The following is a 10,163-nucleotide window of genomic DNA, read 5'->3' as shown; positions in this document are numbered from 1 at the left end:
TGAGAGATTAATGTTATGTGTGGGAGAGAATAGTACAGAGTATAAAACAATTGCATGTTCATTCTTATGACATAAATAAAAATGCTGAATCAATGCACTTTGTTATTTATTTCTTTATTTGTAAGGTTCTCAGGATGCAGGGCTATGGCATTATGGAAGGAAACACAGCAGTGTTGCTTATGCACATGCACACAAACTACACACACATTACATTTGTCAACGTTTTAAGTCTTGGTAAAGACCAAAGATTTTTACTTACCGACAGGGCAAACAACTTCTTATTCTTTTTGGCGGTAAGCAAACAAATTCATCCACTTCCCTTCGACTTGTCTTCTGGTCTTCTTGGACTTGTCTTCCTATTTCCAAGGTAATGAGAACATGACGTATTTGGACATCGGCGTGACCATAGATATATATCCGTAGATGCCTCATTAGCGACTGTTTCTATGGGCCGCAATACATAAGCCATCCGCCATTTTTGGAACGGTCTGCGAGCCTTTGAGTGCGTTGACTGTTTGCGTCTACAACAGCAGGTTATACAATTGTATATCTTTGAATATTCATTGATTATTTGGTGAATGACGTCAAGTTGACCGTTCCAAGATAGCAGACGCGTCAACATATCTGGAGTGGTTGAATAGGGAATCTATACATCTCTATGGGCATGACCACAGGGCATGGCTTCTGACGTCACACTTGGATGTGGGCCAGGGGTGTATTCCAGAAAGCAAGGTTAACTTACCATCAGCTAAACCCTGAACTTTCAGTTAACCCCAAACCTTGCTTACTCGAGGTCCGGGAGTAAGTTCATTCAACTCAGAGTATGTTCCTGGTTAAGACTCAAGACATTCTCAACAGAGCAAGAATCGACGAGTCACTATGGAAATGGACACTAAGAAAAAGTGCGCCATGCTGTTTCTTTCTTCTTCTTTTGTTCAATGGTCGTTTACATGCTTAGTGCATATCACCACCTAATGGACCTTTTTCACATTTCCGGGTTTCTCAGCAGCGGAAGTCGTCATAGTTGGGTTAACTTGAAGAGCAGTGAATGGGAGAGCACCACAAATATATTTTTTGCATTCCCAGTTGCTCAAATAGCAAAAGCAAAACACCACGATAGTGTTTTCATGACTTTCAATAAAAGGAAAAAAATTGAGAGAGACTGATAACGGCTGTCGGAAGAGAGAAGGATGTTAAATGTACCGTCCCTCCCATAGACGCTGCATTAGCAACACCCTTGCATTCGCGTTAACTGTTTTTTTTTTTGTAATTTGATGCAAAGGTGATATAATACAAAGAATAATGTTATAAATGTAGATACATTTAAAAAAAAAAAAATACAAATATGAAAAACTTGAGGATTTACGATGCTGATGACTGTTAAACGCGTCATCACAGTCTTGTAAAAAGGGTCCATTGATGGTTGTGCAATCATGCCCCCCCCCATTTAATCTTTAATCCTTGAGAATATGAATTATATTGTTTAACGCTAATTATATATTAAGTCATATCAGCTATGTATTCTGATTTAGAATTTAGACATTATAGAAAATGCCGATCCGTGTGTGAGATAATATAAAATGTAATAAATAAATATATATAATAAATTAATCATTACCTTGTCGTAGTGTTTTATAATTTATACAGATAACTGTTATATATGCCAATAAAATAAATATAATAACCATATTACAATAATACAATCATTTTTTTTTTTTCGAAATTAATATACCAATAGCGGCATATCGCGGTTAATAGTGGCGTATCGCTACTTGCAACCCTCAAACTAGAGTGAGCTTGGCGACTTTTTAAATCTTTAGGGACCCCTACGGTTGGGAATCATTGCTCTAGAGTACAAATACGCACTCTTTAGTTATAAATAAGGTACAAATGTATCTCTTTGAAGACAGCGTGCTAGCGACAAGCTGTTGTACCCCTAAAGGCATTGAATTTGCTTTTATTGTAAGAATTTTTGTAATTACGGTTTAAAACTCCAATCACTAAAGTATTCATAAAAAAGGCATTGAAGCAAAAAGACTACTGAGAATCTGATCTCAATCTGGCTAAAGTAACCTTAGCAGTAATAGGAAGGCAAAAAGTTTCTTTATGCCACATTTCTACTATTATAAATATATTATTATTATTATTATATCTTGTGTATTGTTTTTTTGTTTGTTTTTTTTACAGAAAATCAAAGAGGAGACCCACGTAGAGTATGCATCTGTCGCCATAAGAGGATGATCAAACCTTTTTGAAGTACCAGATCCAGCCGTGTGATCACTTTCACAAACTTTTGTATTGTTGAGTTTTGGGATTGGTGAGAATCATCAGATGTATTCATTAAAAAATTAATTTAGACGGCATGATATCAAACCCACAAGACTTTCATTCATCTTCGGAACACAAATTAGGTTATTTTTAATGTTCTATTCTCTTTTTCTTCGATTCATCCATTAAAAGTCTATTTTGATGCATCAAAAAGTAAATATAGACTTGCCTAATGTGCAGAAATGATCCTCACTGTTTATTGCACATCAAGCATGCAGGTTTGAGCTTCCATGTTTAGCATATTTGATAAACTCTTTATTTGCATCAGTCAATGTTTATATGTGAATTAAAGCCCAATGTCTTTATAAACTGCTTGAAGCTTGAAGAGGTTAGTTGTGTGGACTTTCAATGGATAATGTAAAATGATGAGAGAATATTAAACACACCTTCATGTGTGGTCTGGAGATGAACAAACGTTGTATAGGTTTGGAACGACATTGGGGTGAGAATGTGATGACAGAAATTTCAGTTTTAAGGCAAACTATGCCTTTAAAGTCTCAAAAATGTGTGCATGTATCCCCAAGTGCAAAACGTAGATGCAAAATACTCATCAAAAATAGTCAGAGTGAACCCTGCTTCATTCTGTACTGACATGTTTTGCATGAGCAGGTCTGCTGCTAGACGTTGGTGTTTGATGTCAGTTTGCGAGTGCGTCTGAGGTGTCAGGAGTGTGTCTGTTTGAATAACGTGTGGTTGAAGGTGTTTTTTCCATTCCTGCTCATGATACTCACAGTTTGACTTCTACTTTACAGAAAACAACTTAAAAAAAACACTGCTGATATATATACAATACAATACAAGTTTATTTGTATAGCACATTTAAAAACAACTGGTGTTGACCAAAGTGCTTTACAAGGCTAAAAGAAACAGACAATAATGACACAAAGCATTTAAGCACAAGAGAAACAATAAAAGTAGGATAAAAATAAATAAAAGCCTAAAAAAAAAACTATATATATATAGAGAGAGAAAAGGAGAAAAGCTACAATCAAAAGATATTAATGCCAATATGAGTCAAGGGATATTGAAAGCCACGGAAAAAAGTTAAGTTTTCAAAGCGGATTTAAAAGTTGACAAGGTTTGGGCGGATCTGATGTAGGCTGGGAGGCTATTCCATAACTTAGGACCGATGACCGCAAATGCGCGATCACCCCTATTTTTAAGTCTGGTTCTAGGAACATATAGTAAATCAGAGTCCCTAGATCTAAGTGATCTAGACTGAGAAGGCGGATGCAGTAGTTCAGGTAGGTACTGTGGTGCCTGGTTCCGCAAAAACTTAAAAACAAATAACCAACTTTGAAATCAATTCTGTATTTGACCGGTAGCCAATGAAGTGAAATCAGAACCGGTGTGATATGATCACTTTTACGCTTCCCTTTGAGGAGCCGGGCTGCGGCATTTTGAACTAACTGTAGGCGTGTGACACATGTCTGAGAGGCACCAATGTACAAAGAGGTAATAGTCTAGTCGAGATGTTACAAATGCATGCATGACAGTTTCGAAATTCTTACCAGACAAAAAGGGCTTAACCTTTGCTAAAAGACGAAGATGATAGAAACAAGACCTAACCACAGCACATATCTGCTTATCAAATTTAAGACTGTTATCAAGCAAAACCCCCAGATTCCGAACACAGGTGTTACTGTAAGGTAACCGAGTATCGAGATCAACATCATGAATGCTGTGATCGTTAAAACGATAATTGTTGCAAGATATCAAGAATGAAATTTTTACTAACAATGGTAATTCTTGATATCAGGAATTTAATTTCCACTAGTAAAGACATGAATTCTCGATATCAAAAATGTAATCTCGACTAGTAGAACATATTATTTTTGTCTTCTTTTATATATTTGTAGCTGTGTTTTCACTTGAAAATGAGTTTCTTACTAGTGAAAAGTCCAGGTAAACATAGCAGCCCAATAATTACTTTGTTACTAGTAAAAATATAAGAATATTCAGATGATTTATTGAATAAATGATATCGAGAATTAGTATTTCAACTAGTGAAATGTAATTCTTGATATCAAGTACTTGCTTAGTATTCTGATGTTAAAATTCATGCAAAGCCCATTGTATGCTGACCCTCGTGTACATGTAAAACGTAGGCTTTACTAGCGTGAGCCTTAGTTGTGAAATGCTATTGGCTATTGTGTGTCTCGTGACTGATTGCGTCATGCTACGGGAGTATATTTTTGAATGAGATGTGAGCTCGTTAATGGAGCTGGATTATTTTCAGCGACTAAAACCTTGTTTTACTCTCTTCTTTGCATAAAGACATTGTCTTCAAAAGACTTGGAATGCAACACGACTTGTTTGTAATGCTCTTTAAACTGCTTTTTTATGGTCAGTTTTTGCAATTAATACCTGTGACTGTACTTATATTTGCCTGTTACATATTTTATATTGTTCAGAAGTGGGTAGGTTTAGGGTAGGGGTGGGGTTAGGTGCTCCAATGGAAGTACACATTTATATAAAATTATTTATATTTTTTACAAATGCATGCAAACCAGTAAATTAAGACAAACAACTGAAAACAATGGAGGACCTTGCACATCGAAAAGTTACACTAAAGGGGTACCTTGAGCGTCAAAAAGCGATGCCAAGGGGTCCTGACCAAGCTTCAATATGTGACGAGTTGGGGGTGAGAACGTGTTGATTTAACAGATTTGAATATGTAAGAGTGTTTTGTATTAATTAATTTAAAGCAAGAGGGATGGCTTTACACAAAGTATTAAACTATCTAAAATAACATTTTATCTCAAATTTCTTCATGAATGAATTATGTTGAATAATTTGACCAGTTTAACCTAAAAGATCTAAAACATATAAAACTTTTTTTTTTCATAGCACTCCTGTTTGAATACTGTCTTTCTATTTATTGTAATGGTTCTGTTATTACACAAAGTATAACAATGCGGTGTCAAATTTTGGGTGAATATCATTTTCCAATAATGCAAAATCTGTTTGTGGAATATTGAAAGCTTAATTGGCAATTTAGAAACCTCAAAATCACATTTCAGCAAATAATCTAACCCTCCAACTTTCTTGAATACACACTTTGGTATATGAAACCACATTGAGTTAGGTTGTGCTAAATACATTTTAATCCAATTCAGTTTAAGTACTCCAACCAATGATTCAAAAATTCAGAGGCTTTCAGACCTCCATTTTTATATTCTTTAATCATCTTAATTTTTTTAATTTAATGAGTTTTGTTTTTTCCATATAAAATTAAACATAATAGAGTTAACCTTTTTTATCAGTTGAGGAGAAACATAAAGAGAGTAACATGGGTAAATTAGTTTAGATATGCCTTCTGCTTTGGTCAAGAGGATTCTGCCCATAATAGACAGATCTCTCATAAGCCAATAATTAAGGGATTTTTTTCATATGGTCATTTCTCTCTTCTTTGTTCACTAGTTATCTCGTACTTATTTCTTTAGACATTATTAAACCTAAGTATTTCACTTCAGATTTAACAGGAATGGATTACATACTTTCTTCATTACATGAAAACAGAGGAAAAAGTTAAGATTTTCTTTTTATTTAGGCATAAGCCTGATGCTATAGAAAAAAATGAAATAATATTCAGGGCTTTTTAAAGTATAGATTCATCTTTTAAAAATATTACTGTGTCATCAGCAAATTGACCAATTCGATATTCATAATCATATATGTGTCACGTGTATGTTCCCGTTTAGTTCCTGTTTTCCTTATTTGGTCCTTCCTGTTCCTGTCCTCGTTGTATTAATTTGGATCCAGCTGTGTTTGTTTAATTAGTTAATTTGCTCCCAGGTGTGTACCATTGGTGTCTGTGTATTCATAGTGAGTCCCGTTCTGAGTTTCTTTGTCCGGAATTGTTTATGTCCCCTCCTTGTGCTATGTGTGATTCCCTGAAGAAGAATATTAAACGCCTTTGTTATGTACTCCTGGTCTCCTCGTTCCTCGCTCCGTGCTCCTCACAGTAGCAACTGTGTTCATTCCTATAAGCTGACGCGGGCTCCACCGCACGTGCTTTTATAGCTTCCTGGTCATGACGTCACCCGTCCGTGACGTCCCGTTCAGCTATTGGACTGATTTCACATGTGATTCAGAGCGTGGGTCGCAGAAGGCGTTCCCCTAGCGTTTTCGACGTAGCGTCTCGTTCCCTCGAGGAACCAGGGTTACATACGTAACCTGAGACGATTTACATACATTCTAAATCATAAACATCTTCTAAATGTCTATATGACATCTGGTAGGAAACATATAGAGACATATTGCAGACACTCTAAAAAAAATACACCTTGCAGATGTAAATTCAGACATTAAATAGACGTCTCCATGATGTATGTGTCATATCAGGGAACCTTATTTTGTATTAATTAATTTATTTCTATTTAATTTATTTGTCTGTTTTTTTTAACCTAGTATAATTAACCCTATAGTCACCCCAGGAATGTGGTCTGTAATCTAAACCACCCATCATAGATAGGAATGTTGTTTTCTAGGATTCTTTTAAAGGGTTACAGGTGTTTATTGTGAAACTCTCCTTTTACAGGAAAAGTCAGAACTGTCTGCATCCCAAGCTTGTGCATGAATCACTGTATTTTTAATCATTATTAACTTCACAGCAGAATTATGCGTAAAGGAAGTTTAATATCCATCTGTCTGTGTCACTCCCTCACTTCATTCTCAATCACCAGAGCCCAGCTGTACAAAATGTATCTGATTAGATTTCAGCTATCAGATTGGATCAAATCTGGAAAATGGATTGCTCAAAAGAAGAAGAAAAAAAGATTCTGATTTGTTGTTACAGCATTGGCATTATTATCTGAGCTGAAGAAAACGGAACAATTCATACTCAGTGACTCCTAAGGTTTAGGTAACATTTACAAACACAATACACTTTGTAACAAAGTGACTGTCAAAAACATGCAAATGTTCATGAATGTCCCTCACAATGTCAGATATATATGTTAACATGTTCCTCTTTTATCCAACATGATTTTACCCATGCATACAGTGGCACCAAAAAGTATATGGACACCTTAGTGAAAAAAAAACCCTACCTAAGTTGTCAATATAAATGCATTATAGCATTCTATACTAAACATATGCCCTATTTCTTGGTTCTTGGTGAATACTACTCTGTGTCATTATTTCTCTGGAAATGCAAAGGAGTGCAGGGTTTCAGTTTCTTTTTGTAAGCTTATGTTTCATTTCATGCTTTTAATTTTACTGTCACCCACCCAACCATTAAACAAACAATAACTTCAGGTTTAACCAGTTAATGATGGAATAGGGGGCAGGCCTTTTTTTTTTTTTCATTTTATGAAAAATCTATAAAATCTCATGTGCTTCCTTTAACTGTTGCCTACATTTTGATTCTTAACGGGAAGGTAAGACTATTCATGATTTTTTTTGAGAGTTTTGTTGCCTTATAAAAGTGTATTTAACATAGCATGTATTCTATATTTAATCAATAGTGCAAAGAATATCACATTGTATTTGAAATGTAACCAAACATGTAATTTTACATATTACTGTATGACTGTATAACGATCAGAGCACACATTAGTGTTTTGCCACAAGGGTAGATGCCAAAAAGGAGAGAATTAATGGAATTTTTTTTTTTTTTTTTTTACATTTCATATTTTTATTTTCAATTTTTATTTTTAACACAGGTGCTGGTAGCTATTGCTTTGGTTGCACTTTATTTTAATAGTCCACTTTAGACATTCTACTAACTATAAGTAACTTTGTAACTACATGTCAACTAATTCTCATTCATTTGCAACTACATGTCTACTAAATCTCAGAGTAGACTGTTAGCTAGTTGACATGTAGTTGCAAAGTTACTTACTGTTAGTAGAATGTCTAAAGTGGACTATATCGAAATAAAGTGTTACCATTGTTTTCATTAGGTTTGCTTTAGTTTGTAAGGCAGAACATGAAGTAACCATAGCACTTATCTACCATGTGATCAAATTAAACTGTAATCAACCCTGAGCGGGAACCATTGCTTCCTAACTTTCATTTTGTAATCAATGTATTCATTGTGATTACCAAGACATCACCTCAAGAATGAAACTATGAATGTTTTGCTGCCTGGGATTTTTTGCGTGTTTGGTGGATTTTTGAGGGTTAACTAATTATAATCACCAATCACAGTATCTGATATGAAGTCTTTTTAGATGCACAATCATAAAAATCCTGTAAATCCTCCTTGCCGCAGCATTTTATGTCATAAACAAGATAAACCTAAACGTGGAGACAATACTCCAAAGGCTTCAGAAAACCCACAACTACAACAACCAACAAAGACCAGGTGCCTGTTCTCAACCAATGAAAACAGCACTAAAAAGAAACATAAGTAAAAGTCGTGACAAATCCATTTAATTATGAAATCTACATTAAAACAAGAATATTCAGAAAATGAAAGCTTTTTTATTTAAATTCTGTGGACAAAGGGCACTTGTCCCCCTCACATTTAATAAAACTATTTTTTTTTCTACCACACATTTAATTTGGCAAATGTGTATATGTGCAGTTGTTAAATTTCACTTATCAAGATCATTGAGGTGTACAAAGGTGGAGCTAATATATGACATTGTTTCCTTGTTTCCTTAATAATGAAGTCACTAACAGCAAAGCACACCCTAGCAACCGTTAATGGTATGGAATGCCAAACTGACTTTTAATTATTCTAAGGATGTGAAGTTTTGAGATCAACAATTCAATGTTCACTAGTTAAAACGATAATTGTTGCAAGATATCAAGAATGACATTTTTACTAGTAGCAATGGTAATTCTTGATATCAGGAATTTAATTTCCACTAGTAAAGACATGAATTCTCGATATCAAAAATTACATCTCGACTAGTAGAAAATATTATTTTTGCCTTCTTTTATATAGTATTTGTAGCCGTGTTTTCAATATCACAATGATCTGCCATTCAAATTTAATTACAGACATCAAAAATGAGTTTCTTACTAGTGAAAAGTCCAGGTAAACATAGCAGCCCAATAATTACTTTGTTACTAGTAAAAATATAAGAATATTCAGATGATTTATTGAATAAATGATATCAAGAATTAGTATTTCAACTAGTGAAAATGTAATTCTTGATATCAAGTACTTGCTTAGTATTCTGATGTTAAAATTCATGCAAAGCCCATTGTACGCTGACCCTCGTGTACATGTAAAACGTGAAGTAGGCTTTACTAGTAACAATCACATTACATATAGCTATCAGAAATTAAATTTTTGATATCAAGAATAGCATTTCCATTAGCAACCACGTAATTATTGGTATCAAAAATGATGATTTTTACTAGTATGTACTATGTACTTAATTAATTGTGCACTCCTCATTTGGGAGTCACACTCATGGTCTTTGCGTTCAAAAGTGACCGGACACCTGAAATGTAACTTTTTTTTTCAAGTGTAGGTTTTTGCATTATTATTACTACATTCAAACCTGAACACAGAAAACATTTTGTTACACAAAACATTAAAATGCTATACAAATGTAACAAAAATTAACAGGAATGCTTTATCAGAGCTTAATCTTTCTGGGTCTGATCTGATTTTAACCTCTTATTTCAGTCTTCTGGCTCAGTTTGGCTATATGGTTATAGCCAGACCAATTCATTTGAGTGTGTATAATGTATAGGACTCTATAGAGAGGCTTTTGAATTCCCTAGTTGTTTTTTATAAATAATTGTTTACTTTTATTAGATTGTAGACTTAAATGTATATTAAAGGGATCATTGGATGCCCATTTTCCACAAGTTGATATGATTCTTTAGGGTCTTAATGAAAAGTCTGTAACATAGTTTGGTTAAAA

Source organism: Sinocyclocheilus anshuiensis, unplaced genomic scaffold, assembly GCF_001515605.1.
Source record: "Sinocyclocheilus anshuiensis isolate Anshui unplaced genomic scaffold, SAMN03320099.WGS_v1.1 scaffold954, whole genome shotgun sequence".
NCBI classification, from domain to species: domain Eukaryota; kingdom Metazoa; phylum Chordata; class Actinopteri; order Cypriniformes; family Cyprinidae; genus Sinocyclocheilus; species Sinocyclocheilus anshuiensis.
The sequence above is the reverse complement of the archived record's forward strand: the minus strand, read 5'-3'. Positions refer to the sequence as shown.